This window comes from Lissotriton vulgaris, chromosome 1_1 (genome assembly GCF_964263255.1).
Source record: "Lissotriton vulgaris chromosome 1_1, aLisVul1.2, whole genome shotgun sequence".
NCBI classification, from domain to species: Eukaryota; Metazoa; Chordata; class Amphibia; order Caudata; family Salamandridae; genus Lissotriton; species Lissotriton vulgaris.
This window is the reverse complement of record NC_141685.1, coordinates 1,007,338,521-1,007,360,328: the sequence shown is the minus strand read 5'-3', so window position 1 is coordinate 1,007,360,328 and position 21,808 is coordinate 1,007,338,521. Positions and strand designations below refer to the sequence as shown.

At 47.1% G+C, this 21,808-nt stretch overlaps 3 pseudogenes; all 3 read right to left on the bottom strand.

Annotated features, from left to right (window-relative positions):
- Window positions 1–2,661: 2,661 nt before the first annotated feature.
- On the bottom strand, window positions 2,662–3,486 carry LOC147748400 (28S ribosomal RNA; annotated as a pseudogene; the record flags this gene model as incomplete).
- Window positions 3,487–17,596: 14,110 nt separating this feature from the next.
- On the bottom strand, window positions 17,597–17,749 carry LOC147748399 (5.8S ribosomal RNA; annotated as a pseudogene).
- Window positions 17,750–18,727: 978 nt separating this feature from the next.
- On the bottom strand, window positions 18,728–20,531 carry LOC147748398 (18S ribosomal RNA; annotated as a pseudogene).
- Window positions 20,532–21,808: the final 1,277 nt, after the last annotated feature.

Here is a 21,808-nt window from a genome sequence, read left to right as displayed (position 1 = left end):
AATTCAGAAATTTCTTCCGGTTGCCCGATCCAAATTAGAAAAATTTCATCAATGTATAGCCACAGGGTCAAAATGTTGTTAGACTATTTGGTATTGCTCAAAATGTGATCCAATTCCATGCGATTCATGAAGAGGTTGGCGTAGCTAGGAGCTGCGCAAATACCCATTGAAGTGCCAACAAGCTGTAGATAGTAATCATTGTTCCAAGAAAGGTAGCTATGATACAATGTGAATTGCATGAGTTCAAGTATCAGAACTTTCAGATCATCGTCAATCGGGTGGTTCAACAAGAAAGATTCAATAGCTTCAATACCCCTGTTATGTAGGATCAATGTGTATAAAGCACATACGTCAATGGTGACCAGGGTGTACAAAGTGTCAGGCTCCAAGGTCACTTGTTGAAGTCGATTAAAAAAATCTGTGGTGTCGCGTAGATAAGTGGACATGGTCTTAACGATGTTTTGGAGGTATAGATCAATAAACTTCCCGGTAGGTTCATGAATAGAATTCTTTGTAGCGACAATGGGACGGAAAGGTGGCCGGTTCAGATTTTTATGCTAGGACATTTAGGGTGAGATTGTGTCACAGATATTTGTGATCTTTATCAGTGATAGTTCCCATCGTCACTGCTTTTGTGGTTTTTGATAGAAAGATGCCACCAGATGTCGGGTGATTTCAGGTGACGATGTGAAGTTTGTCTCTTCAGCCAAGAGGACCAGGAGGCATCGACGACAACCAGGAGCTGGATTCGAGCTGTCCCACAAAGATCTACTTGACTGTGGTGTCGGTATCCGGACTAGACCCAACAAGCCTTGGCAACCGCAACCCACGCAGGATGTCGAGATTGGTTTCGGTGCAGACCAACAAGGTCTGAGGAACTTCTCCTTTGTATGGAAGTTGGAACAAGCCTTGAGCAACCAGGAAAGTAAGTTAGATTCAAAAGAAAGTCTTCGGAGGGCTCATTAGCCAATGGACTACGAACTGCAAAGACACATCAAGCTGAAATGCAAATGTGGGGTCCACGGCTCACTCGTGGAGTGGGGGCCTCTGAGCTTCTGTGAAAATTGTGCTTCAAGCACCCCAATGCACGACTTCGAGTTACCTCGTGAAGTGAGTGCAGCTTGCGAAATGCAGGATGTCCAGGAGTTCCGGTCCCACGTCTCTCATGTCCGCCACGGGTCTCAGCTTTGCTGTGAGTGAGGGTCGTGGTCAGAGTTGTCTGGAAGACCGTGTCCTGTGTCACAGATTCTTCGGAATCTGGCGGGAGCCTCAAAAATGCAGACTGGCAAAGTTGCTGTTGGTGCCTGTTTGAAAAGGGTGGTCACTCCTTGACCACAAGGGAGATGTCTTCCATCTACCAGTCGAAATGGAATGTCGAAGGTCCAGGATATATGTTTCAAAGTTTCGTCCAGGGTAATCTAAAGTCCTAGTGACTGGGTTCCTATACTTATACTGAGTTTAGGGCTGGACTACCCTTAAGGTCCCTCCTATGGGTGGACCTGGGAAGGGGGTGGTTACACCCCTTTCCCTTTGTCCAGTTTCACGCCAGAGCTGGGGCAGAGTGCCCCAGCAACTGATTTGAACTGGGAAATGCATGGAGCACCTAGTGTGCCCCAGGCAGTGTCTGGAAAGCATTAACTGAATGCAGCCCTCCCTGCCTCAATACACAAAAGCCTGTCTGGGGAGGTGCCAGCACCTCCTTGGACAGGAAACCTATTGTCTAGGCCTCCCCTGCCAGAGTTTCGTCCAGCAACAGGAGGTCAGACTTGTGTCTGTGGCAGCAGCATCCATTTTGTGATGCTGAGGCTCTGTTTAACTTTAACCGGATAAACCAGTAACTACATGTCTTCTCCCTCTAGAAGGGTGGGATGCTGCCCCGCTGCCAGGACTGGCGGGGGGTAGTATTCCAAAGTGTTTGGCACCTTACACAACATGTTTTGATAAAGCCAAACCAAAGTTAGCATTAACCGCGAGGTTTATAATGCACTTAAGAGTATATGGTATGGCTATATCATAGAACAGCTATAAGGAGATGGTACCGAAATCTACAGAGGGGCTCAGCTCATGCTAGGGTACCCTCTCACATAAAACCACACACTCTGCCTTCAGGATTGTTAAGGCCTGCCATAGGGGTGACTTATAGGTGTATATGTGTCTATATGGATATATAGATATAGGTATACTATATCTAAGTAAGGGGTGATTACACCACCTTACCCAGGCTGTGTGAACAGACTTGTGGTGTCAGTTTGGAAGGCAAGCAAGGGTGGCACAATACATGCTGCTGCCCCTGGTGGGCCTAGGGTGCACCTATGCCCTGGGTACCTATGGTACACTATACAGGGGCTCACAAGGGGGACCCAGTAACAAATCCGGTATGTACCTAAAGTACATGGTATCAATTTAGAGAGAGAACAGCTGGGCTGTGGGCTTGATTAGCAGGTCCACAGCCACACTAAATTCGAAAAACCAGAGAATCACAGCAAAAAGTGGGGGTAAACATAGGAAGCAGACCCTACTCTCCTACACCATCGCCCGTCCCTTCCGAATGGCGCTTGCCCATCTCTTAGGACCGACTGACCCATGTTCAACTGCTGTTCACATGGAGCCCTTCTCCACTTCTGCCTTCAAAGTTTTCGTTTGAATATTTGCTAATACCACCAAGATCTGCACCTGCAGCGGCTCCACCCGGGCCCTCGCCCCGGGCTTCCGTGCTCACCGCAGCGGCCCTCTTACTCGTCGCAGTTTAGTCCCCATGGCTCTCAGTGCCGGCGACGGCCGGGTATGGGCCTGACGCTCCAGCGCATCCATTTTCAGGGCCAGTTGATTCGTGAGGTGAGTTGTTACACACTCATTAGCGGATTCTGACTTCCATTGCCACCGTCCTGCAGTCTATTTCAACCAACACATTTTCTGGGGTCTGATGAGCATCGGGTGCCTTAACCCGGCATTCGGTTCATCCCGCAGCGCCAGTTCTGCTTACCAAAAGTGGCCCACTAGGCACTCGCATTCCATGCCCGGCTCCACGTCAGCGAGAGGGCTTCTTACCCATTTAAAGTTTGAGAATAGGTTGAGATCGTTTCGTCCCCAAGGCTTCTAATCATTCGCTTTATCAGATAAAACTGGGGGCTCCGAGCGCCAGCTATCCTGAGGGAAACTTCGGAGGGAACCAGCTACTAGATGTTTCGATTAGTCTTTCGCCCCTATACCCAGGTCGGATGACCGATTTGCACGTCAGGACCGCTACGGACCTCCACCAGAGTCTCCTCTGGCTTCGCCCTGCCCAGGCATAGTTCACCATCTTTCGGGTCCTATCATCCACACTCATGCTCCACCTCACCGACAGAGTGGGCGAGACGGGCCGGTGGTGCACCCACCGCTGGAAGCACGACGGGATCCTACCTCACCCGGTGCAAGCCGGCCCTCACCTTAATTGCGCCACAGGATTTTGCTCGGCCCTCTGACTTGCGCATGTGGGCCTCATCGCCCAGTGGCACGACGCTGTCGGAGTGCACTGAGAACAGTCCGCCCCAGTCGACAGTTGCACCGGGAGCAGGGGGCCCTGTCCTGATGTGTTTTATCTAGGACCCCGATCAATATTGTGACCTCATGCCCCTATACGGCTATAATCAATACATATCCCTATAATGGCATAACAATCAGAGCCATATTTCAGTAACTCGTCTCTGCAGTTCATGACAGTCCATGACACAGCAGAAGCCACTTCCTTAGATTCCTAGATAGCACACCGAGTTCTTTCGACATCACAAACCCCCAGCAACCTGGGAAAGCCCCTCTTGCTTTGTTTTGATTAGTAATAGAACTCCTGCGAGCACTGTAAGAACGACCAGTTCTTAGTGACTTCTTTATTGACATCTTATGTCCAAAAACTTACGTCGAACTCGGCACCTTTCAGGTATAAATATACCAGCGTTGCCTTAAGCAAGCAAACAGTGGTGGTGAATACTGCAGCAGAACAGCTGTCCCCTTGCAGAGAGCCCAGCCGATGCGAGAAGCCCACGGACACTGCCCCTCCTCCTTGACGCGCTGAGAAAGACACTGTCTTTTTCTCCTGCCGAGAAAATCCAGCTCCGGCATTTCCAGCCTACCCTTGCGGGTGACTGGGATATCGGGTCCTGAGAGGAGATACCAGACTTCCTGCATTCTATTCCAGAGGTACGGTGCTGACTAAACCCTTAGAGAGAATTCTTGAAACAAACTCTTGGCAAAACCAACTTAACATAAACTGCTACTTACTTACTCCCTCCCTTGTATTAGGCTTAAGTCAGGTACACTGGGGTAGGTGTAGTTAGAAGCACCAGTTGAGGTCATTAGCTAATGTACATATGAATGTATATATTTTATTCATTTTAACTATCTTATGGCTAAGAAACCATATCAATGCTTTTACAGTATTATTTTGTAATACTCCTTTTACTGTACGCACTTTTCATAATAACAAGTCTTGCAATTGTGGCAATTCATTTCTCTTGCATGAGAAGGAAGACTGCTCAATAAATAATATCTTTTATTGAAAACGCCCGTCTCTCTATTCTCTGCACTCTGGTGAAAGTAAATCTGCCCAACTGACTGAGTGAAATAGCTGTCTATTGTTTCACACAACTCTAGAGATTGACTTATTCTGAGGAGCAAAGTTGTCATGTTTATGCGGTTGTCGGAAGCTGAATCCCTTTTTGTCTGAGCCAGGGAAGCTGATCACTTCCTATTCAGTCAAGAAAGTTTCCAGTGACCTCTGAGCTAGCTGGCGCAAACCTAAATTAAGTCTAACATAGTCAGTAGAGACCTAGAAGACCGCAGTCCTACGTCTACACTGCTGTTTATGTTATTCCAATGCGCAGGGCCTATAGGGAAAATAGGAACTACACTACATGGCGCCCAACGTTTGGTAAGGCGATAAAACTAACGCAAGACGTTAGAGTAACTCAGTCGTGCTTTTTCACACAGACCCTTTCTCCCGTAAATACTCCATTAGACGTCTGGAGTGGGTGAAAGGTTAAAATCCGCCGGAACTTGGTAGGAAGAGATTCCTATGTAGAGTTTCTGGTTTAGTCAAAGTTGAAGGATACAGTGTTCCAAAATATTGTGCACCTAATCTTTGTTTCCTTGGAAACCTTCTCTGCAAACCTTCATTAATACAATGTCAGAAAATGGCAATAACAACGGAACCAATGAAGTCGCAGTAGACGCGAATCAACTGGGTTTCGATGTTACAGGGATTAATGAACCGGGTGCGATTATCATCCCGGCAAACATAAGAAAATCTATAACTTCAAAACTTATAGAAAACGGACTGACATCACGAGGTGGTACAGTCATTTTCGTGATAGAGGCACACGAATATCGGCAGACAGAGGTATTCTATTCTTGGATAAACTTTCCAGCAGCAAACGCTACAACACACGAGTTCCACTATTACAAAATAGAGGAACCACCGGATGAATACGCTCCTTTTGAGGAGATTGAAATCCCATTAAAATACCAAGAGCACCTGCTCTGGTTTAAAGGCGCCCTAAAACATAATGATCACATTACCAGGCTCGGTCCACTAGGTAGACCAGGAGCAACGTGGCCGGTTCTAGCCAGCTACACACCACATCCAGACATTGATAAAATGTCAAAAGAAGAACTTTTAACACAGCTAAAATTACTAATTAAAATACAGTTAGTCCAATATGTAATGCGGACTGCAACAGTCCAAACAGCTGTTAATGTTCCACAGCTGACCCCTCATCAGGGGAACACAAATAATATTACACCACAGAACATACAATCATGTTTTGGAAAGACTCCCGCAAAACGGGAACAAATTCCTTTCTGGTTAGCACAGAAAATTACTCAAATAGAGGCAGTATTCCTGAATACTACCCCTATTGAGAAACACAGAATTTTAACTATCTGCCTTTCAATGGGAGTCGCACCACATGTGGAGGACTGTGACACTTGGGGTACAGTCTTTGCTTCCATTTACACAAAAACACATGGTGTTCCGTCCATGGCGGTAATACCAGATGTACTAAAACAAATTCAGAATGAATACGGTCCAGAACCTGCTTTAACTCTTGGTATGAAATTACTGAAAGACTTCAAGCAGGTCTCGGCTATATTACTAGCCAACATAAAAGGAGAAGCAGCATCTGGGGCGATCCGCCAGAAATTGAAAGAAACAGATATAACAGATCAACCAATTGAGCTTCCCAGAATTATAGAAAAATGCTATGAAGAATTAGGTAGAGATAGTCTGGGTGGGAAACGTGTAAAACCCCAACTACTCGAAAATCCTGAAAAATTATTTATTAAAAATAATTTAAACACTCCTAAAAAGAGCTGGGATGGAAATAAACAATCCACTCCCAAAGAAAAAGTTTTCCAGTCCAGAGGAAGGTCTCCTCGGCGGAGAGAAAGAACTCCGACTCGAGAACACCAGTCTCCCCACCAGTCTCCGCAGAGGGAACACTCTGAGAAAAGATATAACCGTAGAAATAGGGATAACTTGAAAAAGCCTGATAGATATCAAAGTATTGATACACGTCCCTCTCGATCTTTTTCGCAGAAATCGGAAAGAAGAGGACGGTCAGACCCAAGGGAAGAGCACACCAAGTCCAAAGACAAGGAACCTGCTCAAAGTAAAAAATTAAAATTCCCGAGGAAGAAGGTAGCCAGTATTAGAGTAATCGAACATGCCGAGAATACTGAGGACACAGCTGAAAAACGGAGCGTGGGCAGAGACAATGCTAGACAGTGCAGCAGAAATCAGCATAGCTCGCAAGATCCGGATGAGTCATCTGGAGACAGTGGACACGAATGAATACATTCAGGTAGAAACTGCAGACACCAGAGTTAGTGAACCTCATAAGATATATGAAATAACACTGCGTATAGAGGGAGATAAGACTAGAAAAATAAGGGGTCTATTTTGGGATAACCTCTCAAAAGGCTATGACATCCTGTTAGCCGAGAAAGATTGGCCCCCAGAGTTTGTCAGGGAGTGCCCTCATGGAGAAGAAATGATTATGCCTGCCTTCTCAAATCACATTCCAATTCACACTAAATATATATATGCAAGGAAATGGGCAGTAGCCCAGGCACCAGCATTATATAAGAATCATGTAGGATGGGATGAGGACTCTCCTCCTCACAAAATCCAGTTAAAAAGTCAACCTACTGCACAAAGGCAGTACCCAATTAAGCAAGAAGCTAAAAAACATGTCAGGGAGATTTTAGATCAACTTGAATACCAAGGGGTAATTGAAACATGCACCTCTAAAATGAACAATCCTTTGTTTCCTGTCTCCAAACCAGACGATTCGTATCGTCTAGTCTTGGACTACAGACACCTTAACTCATGTTGCAAAACATTTGCGGTACAAAATTCGCACAGTGCGGCACTAATGAATAACATAGTTCGCAAAAAATACAAAACGACATTAGACATATCTAATGGGTTCTTTTGCCAAAATATCGCACCAGAAAGCAGGTACTTGACCGCTTTCTCAATAATGGGGTCACAGAAAGATTTCTGTAGGCTCCCACAGGGATTCAAGAACAGCCCAGGACTATTCTCAGCCAGAGTAACAGAGTTACTACAAATGTATGATGATGAGGCATTATCTTATGTCAATGACATCTATCTCACAGACGACGACTTGGATACTCACTTGAAAAGAGTGAACAATGTAATACTTGGGTTCGCAGCAGAGGGTTACAAATTCAACTTTAAAAAATCAAGAATTGCCCATCTAACAGTCTTATTCTTAGGATGCGAATTATCAAGTGAAGGAAAAAGCCTAGCGGACAACTTCTTAGAGAAGTGCGCTGTACTCCAAGCACCGAAAACGCTGAAGAATTTACAATCGATTCTAGGTTTCCTGAATTTCGGAAGAACTTACATTCTAAACTATGCAGAGAGGATTAAACCTCTCTACGAATTAATAAAACCTGATTTTAAACCAATCAACTGGACTCAAAAACACACAGAAATTTTGAGATCACTGCAAACAGACATGTTAGCGAAAACAAAATTAGAAACACGTGACAATACACGCAACCTTGTAATCCGGGTCATCCCAGGAAGATGCGGATTCACGTACCTGACCTCTAATGAGGGAGAAACGGTACCAATAGCTTACAAATCACATTTGTACACACAAGCAGAAAAAACATTCAGTCTCACAGAAAATACTGTAAAGGCAGTGCAAATTGCTATAGCGAAAGAACGAGCACTAGCACAAGGCAAAAGGATCACTGTTCTCACAGCAGAATCCGCCTTCGAGGCACTGTTCAGCCCAGTAAACCTGCATACAGTGTCACTAGATCCGAAATGGATACAGTGGGAAAACTCTCTTGCTGCAGAAGACGTGAAATACTATTTTGCTCCACACATGAAAAAACGGAATGATTTAAAATATGAAAAAGAATATCCTCTGCCAATCGAAATTCTGCCAATTGAACAATACTCTTGTATAATCTATACAGACAGATTTGTACAGCATTACAATGTAGAAGATAAATCCTACGATGCAGCCTGCGCGATTGTTAAAGGTCGCTGGCTCTGCGGTAAATTCAGACCGAAAATAACAAAAACTGAATCACTGAGAAAATGTTCGGCTCAGCGAGCTGAAATCAGATCTTTAAAGATGGCGCTTGAAAATGCCGAACGTGAATTCCCGACACTAATAGTGTGCGATTCGCATTTTTGCGTCAATTCTTACAATAATGATTTGCAGAGCTGGGTTCAAAATGATTACAAGGATGACACAGGTGCCACAATCAAGCATAAAATGCTCTGGAAACAGGTAGTTCTTTTTCAGAAAGAACTACAGAAGACTCACGTGATACACACTCTGAGTCATCAACGTGATGGCGTTCACGTTGCAGGGAATTCATTGGCTAATACAGCCTCAGCGGAAGCAACTAAACCAGCTTCCGTAGCCACAAAAAAGCGTTCAGAAAAATACATAGACGGGGAAACCATGCTGGCGGTAAAAATGTCTTCAAAAGGCAACTGTGCAGCACTACCTGTGAACTATCCACTCAATTATAAGTACGAAATTGATGCAAACTCCATTCCTTTTGCTCGAATCCCTGGAGTGGGGGATAGGGTAATTCCAAACACGAATCAGAGAATCTTATTAATAGCAGACGCACACATGGGTGAAGGTCCAAGGCACAAACAGATGAAGGAATCTCCGACTGAATTACAATCAGCATACTGGTGGCCGGGGATGAGCCTGTACCATTATAAATTTGTAAAGAATTGCCCAGACTGCGACAGAGACCGCAGTAACGAGTCAACCGGAGTAATGCCATGGCCATCTATGAAGGTAGCATAGAGCTATCTACACATGCAATCCAGCGTCCTATTAATTGTTTAAGACTACATTCACTTAAAAATGTGGCCCCAGCGCTCGGCTGACGCCTGAACTGTTATAAAAGATTTGCGAGTCTTTATCGGCACATACGCAATTGCCATTCTTCATCCTGACCAGGGTCCTGCTTTTAGCTCTCGAGCTTATAAGGAGGCCATGACCAGCATGGGCATTGGATTGCGATTCTCTTGTCCCTTCCATCCTGAGGGAAACGGGGTAGTGGAAAGAAAAAACCGAGACATAAAGCAATCTATAACGGCAAGGTATTAGGTTCGGGTGATGGGTGGGTCAAGCATTTAATAAGTGTCCAACGTAGTCTTAACAACTTGCCAAGAAATTCTCTAAAAGGTTTCAGCCCGTACTTAATGGTCACCTTTGTGGAACTGAACATGATTGCCGCGAGTTTATTTTACTTGTGGGGTTTGTTAATTGTTTTAAAAAACAGAAAATTCCTAGACCTAAGTCATATCGTGTTTTAATATTTTTGTCATCATGCACTACGATACTCCCATCCGCCGCCGGGCCCTCTGGGTTGTCGGCTCAAAGGCCGTGTGTTTCCTCTTTATATCCGATGCTGACTGTTTCAATGCTGTGGTTGGCCCTGGGGATTGCCGGCCTTACCTTGTATATTCTTATGCATGAAATAAAGGTCTTCAAAAAAAAAAAAAAGGTTTCAGCCCGTACAAACTATTGTTCGGAACTAGAATGCATGTTCAGGACTTAGATAGTCTTGCTTCAGTGGTAAAAGATAAGAAAAAAGACTTTGACATCAAAGATCGTTTGGCTGTTTTACAGGACTTAAACGAAACAAGAAAAGCCCTGAGCAACATAAAGTTAAAACAACAGCCAACCACCACTGAAGAAACACCACCTGTCCCAACAAGACCTGTCTGGATTCCAAAGATTGGGGATCTGGTCAGAAAGAAAATAGCGGTGAAGAAGGAATTTGGGCCTTCTTACAGAAAAGCAGTACCTGTCTTAGCAATCAACGGAACAAGATCAGTAGTACTACCGCCCCTTGCTGGTAAAAAGGAGAAAAGAGTTGTGTCAATCGACCTGGTAAAAGTATCCAAGAGGTTCAAACTGAAAGACTAATCACATTTGATAAACCTGCAGTGAATAAAAAAGGACTATGCAGAAATGCCATGGAACTTGTGCCTCTTGAAACACAAATTGAAACAGTTCGTCATGAAACACCAGTCTACAATGATGTAGCATCAGAATATGCTAATGAAAGGCAAATTGAGAAAACAATTCCAACAATCAACAGAACTGCATCTGGCTACTTCATCAATTTCGACAACTTTTCTGAAGATCAAAACGACTCTGAAGTAATGCCAGAAACAAAGACTTTTAAAGAAAAAGCAACAGAACTCTTTCAACAAGTCAAAGAAGCATATTTAAATGCACCATTGATTTAGCATTGGATTGTATCTGGGGTACTTATACTCCTACCATGCCTAATTTTAATTTTAATTTTAGTAAAATGTATTACAGTTCAATGGACACAGCAAGTCAGAACATCAACTTAGTTCTGAAGCCTCACAAATCATCTCACATCAAGAAAAGAGGACTATCATCAGTGAATGTCACAGCCATTCCAAAACCCGGCGGGTAGTTTGGGACAAAACAGACTATGAAATATATGGACTGGTCGAGATCTTGAAATATCCTCACCAGTTTAAGGTTTCATTAAGTGACTTTGTAAAACCAAGTACATTCTCTGATGACTGGGATTTTGAAAGTATAAATAATATGATGTTGGATTTAGTGTTGTCAGCAAAATTTACAGAACATACCGCCCGATTCATCAAAGAAAATAGCGCTCGCAAAGGGCCAGATTCTGAGAATCTGGTCCTTTGCGAGAGCGATTTTTGCATTTGGGATTCAGCATCCCAAATGTAAAAATCGCTAATTGCGATCTCGCAATTTTGCGAGGAATGACATTTAAGGAATCTCTATTTGAGATTCCTTAAATGCAATTTAACATCCAATTTAATTTTGCGAATTCGCAATTTCTTGCCGCAATTTACCGCGAGGTGAGACCTCGTGGTAAATTGCGAAAACTCAGAAAAATGCTTTTAAATGCATTTTTCTGAGTTGCATGTTACACACACACATGTCCTTTGGACATGTGTGTGTGCAACACCTATGTAAAATTTCATTTGAGGGGTGCTACAGGGTGTCCTTTGGACACCCCTGGCACCCTTCAAATCGCTATCTTATTTGCGATTAGCAAATTGCTAATCGCAAATAAGGAATACTCTCCATTCATTCCTATGGGCCTTTTGGCCCATAGGTATGAATGGCGAGTTATTCCTTATTTGCGATTAGCTATTTGCTAATCGCAAATAAGGAATATGTAGGAATCGCATTTCTTCATGCAATTTCTACATGAATCCCGTTTTGCGAGTCCTTAATAGCGATTCGCTATGAATCGCTATTAGGGCCTCGCAAAACGGGAGTATGATGAATCAGGCTGATAATTATTTACAACGTTCATCTAATTATGAACAGATGTACTGTTTTTCACATTACGCAGACCACTATTTACATAAATCTGCTCAACCTAGAAATGTTTTTAAATATAACCAATGGGAACATTGTGCTACTCCACCTATAAGCAGTTCAAAAACATTCTATGAGAAATTCCAATACTTCTCAGGGTTTAACACAAGTAATGCAGAAACATTTTATTATAAACTGTTGGATAAAACAGGAACAAAAACCATGCTGACAAATACTAAACTGATATATTCAGAAGCATTTTATGAAAAAATGATTACATTTGGTTTTGATTTCTGGAAAAATAACATTGAAACAAAAACCATCTGGGGTACAAAAGATTGGCAGGTTCAAGGCCTAGAACCATTATTTCGAGCCTGCATGATCCCAGAACAAATAATGTTCTTGAATGACGCAATTCAACAAACAACCTGTCTTGGCCTAGCTAAGATTAAATACCTTAACAAACCGTCTATTCCAAAGCCAATACCTGATAATGCAACCACAGATATTGAAGTAGACGTATCCCACATTTTAAATGAAAACAGAACACATCCTGATTGGAAGAAGTGGTTAATCTGGCCTACAGACACGAATAACTGTCAAGATAGATTCCTGAACAAAATACAGGGGTAAAAAATGTCCAGACCAGACCCTAGATACTCCCAGAGACAGCATCCAGGGATAGTAACAACGTACAGTGTAGGGAAACTATGTCTTGAATGGCTACAAACATCCACACTGGGACAAATTAAGCAACACTTGTCTTTACTTAAAGATGGTGCTGACTTGCGCGATTTCATTATGGGACCACGCAAACAGCGTCAAAAACGTTTCAAAGCAGCCAGCATATATGCTGCATACAACGAGGCATGGAAAGAAACTCAAATTGAAACGGCAGAGAAAATACGATAAATTGATCGTATTAATTTGGAAAAATCAATTTCTGTTGTAGACAATGGGTTAATGACTCTGTCTTCCAGAATATATTCACTGGACAGTATTGTATCATCTGCTATTGATATAATAGACCAGGACCTGCTAATGTTACAACATGGCCAGTCCCAATTGCGTTCTATTGTACAGCTAGGCTGGACGTTGCAAAATATTAGTTCGGGCTATGTGCCATGGCGTTTAATCGACACAACGTCATTATTTTCTATCTTTAACCTTACTGATAAACAAATCAGTTTGGCACAGAAAGGAGCAGACTATACAATCCTGAGCCTCGAAAAACTTGAGAGATTACCATTGACAATGTCAGAAAGACCTGTCATTGAATGGATATTACACGGGATTATCACAATTCCGATAACAACTTTCCAATTTAAAAATTGCCTTGAGTATATACCGGCAGGCCAGTATGAAAAGTTGGGTAAAGGATACATTAAGTCAACATGGAAATTACCTTATACACACATGTTATAGTGACAACAACAAAAATGTATTTCTTAGTGGTAATGAGTGTAAACATTCACTAAGCGGTATACTTTTGTGCCAAGGTATTAACTTACATGGGGCCTGTGAGGGTACTTCAAACAACCTTTCATGCCACCAGCATGGCACACCTGCAGCACAAATAGAGGCATTCTTTAGGCAACTTTCTAACGGGAGTTACGTTCTAATAACTGATCACAGCTGTTGTGGCTTGGTGCCAGGGAAAGCATATCTCTTAAGCGTGAGTTCCATGGTCACTTGCTGTATGCAAGCATTGTATCCGAACGGCCCTGGAGATTCAGTGGCACCGATTTGGCCTCCTTTGAATATCTCTTCTATACGAATTGATACTTTAAGCAGAATGAAGTATGTGCTTTTGCAGACAACAGTGCCCATCTCGTCATCAAAAGAGACGTATGATCTCCAAGTTGCAAGGACAACTGCAGAGATACATACACTTTTATCAACAAATTGCCCGGTGCATTTCACAGAAATGCTCAGCCAAATCCTAAATATGTCGAATGCCAGTGGTATCTCAAATGTATTTAAGACAATTTTTCAGGGACTGTTAACACCATTTGAAGCAGTCCTGGGTATCTTTCCAAATTTCGTCCATTCGATCTTTGGCGGCCTACCACTACTTTTGGGACTCGTAGCAGGTATTTCATTTTTGACCCTCCTGCTCCGATATGGCAAACCAAAACGCAGACATGACTCCGGCAACAATGGAAGAAACGATCCTAGCAATACGCTACCAGGACCGCATAACTAAAGTCCTTGGATTAGCCCGGCTTAGAGATCTGAATATGACCTGGTTTCTTTCATTCAGACCTATATGGCAGACCCGCATCTTACTTGTGCTTCGATGTATGCTATGCGGAGAGGAATGCGTGTTAGACACCTGTCTTGCACTACCATCAGCAATACCAATGAATGTCGTTACTTTGCTAAGTCCAGTAACGGCTCAGGCATCGTGTTGTCACCAGCGGTTACCAATCCTGATGACGGCATTCGTTGAGACTCCTGCGCTACGACTAGGTGGTGGCAGTGAGGCAAGAAATGGAAGCAGCATCACCCAGGTACGACCTTCTGTGAGCATTGCTGATCCTGAAATCGATGATAGCAATCATTCTCACAACTGCCAAGTTACAGCATTATCGAACTTGGTCGAACTGTCACCTGAATATATAGACCAATTCTTTGCGAGCCTGTCTGAAATGATGTTCTCCCCTGAACAGAAACAATAACTTTTTGGAAAACAATCCGGCACACAGCGTTCCCATGAACTCTGAATTCGGCCTTCAGCTTTGATAAACAAAAGCTACTGAAAAGCGTTTTGAACTATTTTTTCCTCGCTCACCATGAAATTATTTTTTTCCAAAAATTCCCAAAATATTTACCTTTTACTGGCACACGTACTTTGCTTAAAGTAGAACTATTCATAAAGAACAGAGCTTCTATTTTTAGTAGAACTAGAGACAACATATTACCTCAGCCTCTAGCACATTTTACAGCAATTGTATTTATATGTGATTGAATGGTCTCGCCCTTCTTTCTGTATTTAGAGACATTTCATGTGTAATTCTTCGCAAAATCGTTCAACTGAATACATATGCAATATTTTTAGAATGATTACTATGCTTGATAACGTACAGTACCTATTCATTTACATGTATTTCATATACACCATTTCAAATGCAAAATGTATTTTGGGGTGGGTAGGAATACACGTGCTTCTTATTGCTTTAGTTTTTAGTAATTTGATGGACATAAATTCGTGGAGTGGGTGATGTGTTTTATCTAGGACCCCAATCAATATTGTGACCTCATGCCCCTATACGGCTATAATCAATACATATCCCTATAATGGCATAACAATCAGAGCCATATTTCAGTAACTCGTCTCTGCAGTTCATGATAGTCCATGACACAGCAGAAGCCACTTCCTTAGATTCCTAGATAGCACACCGAGTTCATTCGACATTTCAAACCCCCAGCAACCTGGGAAAGCCCTGCTTGCTTTGTTTTGATTAGTAATAGAACTCCTGCGAGCACTGTAAGAACGACCAGTTCTTAGTGACATCTTTATTGACGTCTTATGTCCAAAAACTTACGTCAAACTCGGCACCTTTCAGGTATAAATATACCAACGTTGCCTTAAGCAAGCACACGGTGGTGGTGAATACTGGAGCAGAACAGCTGTCCCCTTGCAGAGAGCCCAGCTGATGCGAGAAGCCCATGGACACTGCCCCTCCTCCTTGACGCGCTGAGAAAGACGCTGTCTTTTTCTCCTGCCGAGAAAATCCAGCTCCGGCGTTTCCAGCCTACCCTTGCGGGTGACTGGGATATCAGGTCCTGAGGGGAGGTACCAGACCTCCTGCATTCTATTCCAGAGGTACGGTGCTGACTAAACCCTTAGAGAGAATTCTTGAAACAAACTCTTGGCAAAACCAACTTAACTTAAACTGCTACTTACTTACTCCCTCCCTTGTATTAGGCTTAGGTCAGGTACACTGGGGTAGGCGTAGTTAGAAGCACCAGTTGAGGTCGTTATCTAATGTATATATATGAATGTATATATTTTATTCATTTTAACTATCTTATGGCTAAGAAACCATATCAATGCTTTTACAGTATTAGTTCGTAATACTCCTTTTACTGTACGCACTTTTCATAATAACAAGTCTTGCAATTGTGGCAATTCATTTCTCTTGCATGAGAAGGAAGACTGCTCAATAAATAATATCTTTTATTGAAAACGCCCGTCTCTCTATTCTCAGCACAGTAAATCTGCACAGCTGACTTAGTGAAATAGCTGTCTATTGTTTCACACGACTCTAAAGATTGACTCTTATTCTGAGGAGCAAAGTTGTCATGTTTATGCGGTTGTCGGAAGCTGAATCCCTTTTTGTCTGAGCCAGGGAAGCTGATCACTTCCTATTCAGTCAAGAAAGTTTCCAGTGACCTCTGAGCTAGCTGGCGCAAACCTAAATTAAGTCTAACATAGTCAGTAGAGACCTAGAAGACCGCAGTCCTACGTCTACACTGCTGTTTATGTTATTCCAATGCGCAGGGCCTGTAGGGAAAATAGGAACTGCACTACTGTCCCCCCTGCTACCGCACCGGTGCACCCCATGGGGTGGCCGGGGACGGGTGCCCGGAGGAGGGCGCGGAGGTTGTCGAATCTCCCTCGGCCCGTGGACACGGGGAAGCTGCTGTCAAGGGGGCTGTAAAACCCTCCACCAGAGCGGAGGGCCACCTGCCTCCCCAAAGCCTTCCCAGAAGACCCAGAGCCGGTTGCGGCACATCACCGCTGAGGAAATGCGCCCTGCAAGGGCTGGGTAGGGCCTGAGCGCCGGTCCCGCGGAGGGGATCCGGAACTCGCAGGCCACCGACATTCCCACAGTGTTGAATCCTCCGGGGGGAATGCACAGACCCGACCCTTTTACCTCTCGACGGTTTCACGCCCTCTTGAACTCTCTCTTAAAAGTTCCTTTCAACTTTCCCTTACGGTACTTGTTGGCTATTGGTCTCGGGCCCGTATTTAGCCTTAGATGGAGTTTACCACCCGCTTTGGACTGCATTCCCAAGCAACCCGACTCCAAGAAGACCCGATCCAGGCGCACCGCGGGCCGCTACCGGCCTAACACCGTCCACGGGTCGAGCCTCAATCAGAAGGACTTGGGCCCCCTGAGCGACGCCAGTGAGTCGGTCTTCTGTACGCCACATTTCCCGCGCCCGCCGCCAGGCAGGGATTCGGCGCTGGGCTCTTCCATCTTTGCTCGCCATTACTGGGGGAGGCCTAATTAGTTTGTTTTCTTCTGCTTAGTAATATGCTTAAATTGAGCGGGTCACCATGTCTGATCTGAGGTCGTAGTTGGAAGAATGACGCTGGAGCATCAAAGGAGGTTGCCGGGGAAAGCCATGTCCCTGCAGGAGCAGGGGCCTGGCGTCCCAGCAGCGCGCGCCTTCGTTCCTGGGATCGGATCTTGAGGTGTTTCGCCCTCCCCAGGAAGCCGGCCCCAGAAGTGGGTGCCCGAGGAACGTGCGCGCGGGCAGCCGGTGGGACACCACAGACAGCCAAGCGCGGCACGCAGCCAGGAGCCCCCGGAATGGGCCTGGGGCGGAACGGTCGCCAGGCCCCTTTCTCGGGGGCCAGGCACGCCCGCGGCATACCTCTGTGACAGGGCCTGGCGAGGGACCCTGCCACAGGCGATCGGAGGGGTCTGACCTTGTGGGAGGATGAAGGGGTAGCGGATCTAACCTTGCGACGGTCCCCCGCCGCATCCCGTGGAGGAACCCGGGGCCGCAAGGTGTGTTCGAAGTGTCGATGATCAATGTGTCCTGCAATTCATAATCATTCTCACAGCTAGCTGCGTTCTTCATCGATGCGCGAGCCGAGTGATCCACCACCAAGAGTCACAGGCAACTTTTCAAAAATGTTCGCCCACCTGCGGGTGGTGGAGAGGCGGGAGGAAGGCGACGCCGTCTGTCCATCACCGGCGCAGCGAGACGGCCTGGGCGCCCCATTCAAGGCTTCCCCTCTGGGAGTCAGACTGCACCGTTGGGAGAAAAAATATTACCAGGCGCTCGGCCCAGGAGTCCCCTCCACCCACGGGCAAGGAAGGGGGCTCCCGGTGTGATGGGAGCAGGCAGCCCCACAGCCACCAGTCTCTCCCAGGGTAACCGGGAGGGACCGAACGAGTCTTCAAACCCCTTGGCCCAGCCACACGGGACAGGTCAAACCGGGTACCTGGCATCGAGGGAGGGTCGCCCCACCTGCACCACAGCCATCCGTCACTGGGTGGCCCGAGCCATGCCAGTGGGCTGGCAATCAGCCCACCACCACCCTCGCCCGGGTCGAAGGCGCTGGAAGGGAAGAGTCAGGCGGCTCCCAATCCCACATGCCTCCCACCGAGAGGAGCCGAGGTCCCCTCACAGGCCCTTGGACCCTTCTCTTCCAGGCCACCCTGCCACGCGAGAAGGGCCACTCCTCGGTCACCTGGAACCCAGACTTGTGCGCGGGAGGGCCCAACCGGCACTAGGGCCTTTCGAGGAAGGGGTGGTACCAGCCCGGGGAAGCACTGCCATTTGGTTTCCCCCCACGAAAGGGGATGTCATGCCGGGTGAACTTGGGTTCCATCTCGGAGAGGGACAAGGGACGAGGCAGTCCCCCATCCCCGGTCCCTCACACTTCGGTCGGGCCCTCCCCAGGGATAAGAGACCCTCTGAAGTCCCGGTCCTCACTTGAGCGCCCCATGCGACCACGGACCGCTCCTCCACCGGGACGCACCAGGGCAGCGCCGGGCCAGGCCGGGGCCTGTGCAGACAGTGTGTGCTTTCAGGAGGCGGGCAAGTGCTTCAGGCTGGCGCTGTTGGTCGCTAGGCCGCTCCGCCGTTAATGATCCTTCCACAGGTTCACTTACGGAAACCTGGTTACGACTTTTACTTCCTCTAGATAGTCGAGTTTGATCGTCTTCTCGGCACTCCGCCAGGGCCGTTGCCAACCCCGGCGGGCCGATCGAGGACCTCACTAAACCATCCAATCGGTAGAAGCGACGGGCGGTGTGTACAAAGGGCAGGGACTTAATCAACATGAGCTTATAACCCACACTTACTGGGAATTCCTTGTTCATGAGAAATAATTACAATGCCCAATCCGTATCACAAACGGGGTTCAGCGGGTTACCCGCACCTGTTGACGAAGGGTAGACACACGCTGATCCGTTCAGTGTAGCGCGTGTGCAGCCCCGGACATCTAAGGGCATCACAGACCTGTTATTGCTCGATCTCGTGTGGCTGAACGCCACTTGTCCCTCTAAGAAGTTGGACGCCGACCGCTGGGGGTCGCGTAACTAGTTAGCATGGAGGAGTCTCGTTCGTTATCGGAATTAACCAGACAAATCGCTCCACCAACTAAGAACGGCCATGCACCACCACCCACAGAATCGAGAAAGAGCTATCAATCTGTCAATCCTTTCTGTGTCCGGGCCGGGTGAGGTTTCCTGTGTTTGGCAAATTAAGCCGCAGGCTTCACTCCTGGTGGTGCCCTTCCGTCAATTCCTTTAAGTTTCAGCTTTGCAACCATACTCCCCCAAAACCCAAAGACTTTGGTTTCCCGGAAGCTGCTCGGTGGGTCATGGGAATAACGCGGCCGGATCGCTAGTCGGCATCGTTTATGGTCGGAACTACGACAGTATGTGATCGTCTTCGAACCTCCGTCTTTTGTTCTTGATTAATGAAAACATTCTTGGCAAATGCTTTCACTTTGGTTCGTCTTGCGCCGATCCAAGAATTTCACCTCTAGCGGCACAATACGAATGCTCCCAGCCATCCCGCCTAATCATGGCCCCAGTTCCGAAAACCAACAAAATAGAACAGGAGTCCTATTCCATTAATTCTAGCTGAAGTATTCAGGCGACCGGCATCCTTTGAACACTCTAATTTAAACGCTTCGGACCCCCAGGACACTCAGTCAAGAGCATCAAGGGGGCGCCGAGAGGCAGGGGCTGGGACAGGCAGTAGCTCACCTCGCTGCGGACTGCTAGCTCAATCCAAAGATCCAACTACATGCTTTTTAACTGCAGCAACTTTAATATATGCTATTGGAGCTGGAATTACCACTGCTGCTGGCACCAGACTTGCCCTCCCATGGATCCTCGTTAAAGGATTTACAGTGTACTCATTCCAATCATAGGGCCTTGAAAGAGTCCTGTATTGTTATTTTTCGTCACTACCTCCCCGAGTCGGGAGTGGGTAAATTGCACGCCTGCTGCCTTCCTTGGATGTGGTAGCCGTTTCTCAGGCTTCCTCTCCGGAATCAAACCCTGATTCCCTATTACCCGTGGTCACCATGGTAGGCACAGAAAGTACAATCAAAAGTTGATAGGGCAGACATCGGAATGTATTGTCGCCGCATGGGATGTGCGATCGGCTCAAGGTTATCTAGAGTCACCAAAGCGGCCGGGCGAGCCCGGATTGGTCTTGGTCTGATAAATGCACGCATCCCGGGAGGCCAGCGCTCGTCAGCATGTATTAGCTCTAGAATTAGCACAGTTATTCAAGTAACAGATGGAGCAATCAAAGGAACCATAACTAATTTAATGAGCCATTCGCAATTTCACTGTACCGGCCGTGTGTACTTACACGTGCATGGCTTAATCTTTGAGACAAGCATATGCTACTGGCAGGATCAACCAGGTAGCCGCACCTGATGACGGGGTGGGCGCCGGGTGCCCATTTCCCCGACTGGCAACCTTCGCGCACCCCTCCATCTCTCAGAGCCTGCCAGTGGAAGGAGCCCACCCGCCTGGGCAGGAGGGCTTGCTGGAGGGGTGTGAAGCGGTGCAGTCGCATGGGCACCGAAAGGCCAAGCCATCTCCCCCGGAAGGGAGAGGCGAGCCGAGGCGCAGCCTAAGTGAGAGGCAGGGGTGAGTGCCTGAGCCTGGTGGCGGCAGCACCCCTCAGAACAGTTGTTCTGAGCTGCTGTGGAAATGTGCTGGGCAGAGAGGGGTGACGGTGTGACACGCGAAGCCTACAGACTTGCTGGGCACCAGCATCCGAGGGCCTGGTGCCACCTGACCCCTCCTGCTCTGGTCAGACCACTGGGGAGCTTGAGCTGCCGGGCCACTCTGCCTTCGCTCTGCTGGGTAAAGGGCCTCCCGCCAGGCGGCAGGCCCTCTAGTCGGACGGTCCATGCGGGGTGGAAGCTCTTTGCTTGAAACAACAACAGAGGCTGGCCAAGCAGTCCATCCCTAAACGAACCGAGAGTGCCCAAGCGATCAGAGTACAGCTGGGGCATCCCCTGGCAGGCCACCCTGCGCAGGGGGTATGCTGGCTTAGCATCCCCTGCCTGCCTGCTGCCGGGGCAAGCAGACTCAGAGAAAAAGGACCATCTGGAAGGGGCCCGAGAGGCAGGTGCATACCTGGGCCCCTGGTGGCCCTGGCGGGCGGGCCCGGGTGCTGCCTTCCCCTGTCTCAGCATTGCCGGACCTCACGGAGGTCTGCCTGAGCAAACTCAAAGAAAAAAGGACCAATGGGAAGGGGCTGAGAGGCAGGTGCGTACCCGGGCCCCTGACATCCCTGGCAGGCGAGCCCTGGGTGCTGCCTTCCTCCACCTTGGCATCACCAGACCTCACAGAGGTCTGCCTGAGCAAACTTGGAGAAAAAGGACCATCAGTAAGGGGCTGAGAGGCAGGTGCGTATCCTGGCCCCTGGGGGCCACGGCGGGCGGGCCCGGGTGCCGCCTTCCCCCGTCTCAGCTTTGCCGAACCTCACGGAGGTCTGCCTGAGTAAACTCGGAGAAAAAGGACCATCGGGAAGGGGCTGAGAGGCAGGTGCATACCTGGGACCTGGTGGCCCTGGCAAGCGGGCCGGGTGCCACCTTCCCCGTCTCAGCTTCGCCAAACATCACGGAGGTCTGCCTGAGCAAACTCAGAGAAAAAGGACTATCGGGAAGGGGCGGAGAGGCAGGTGCATAC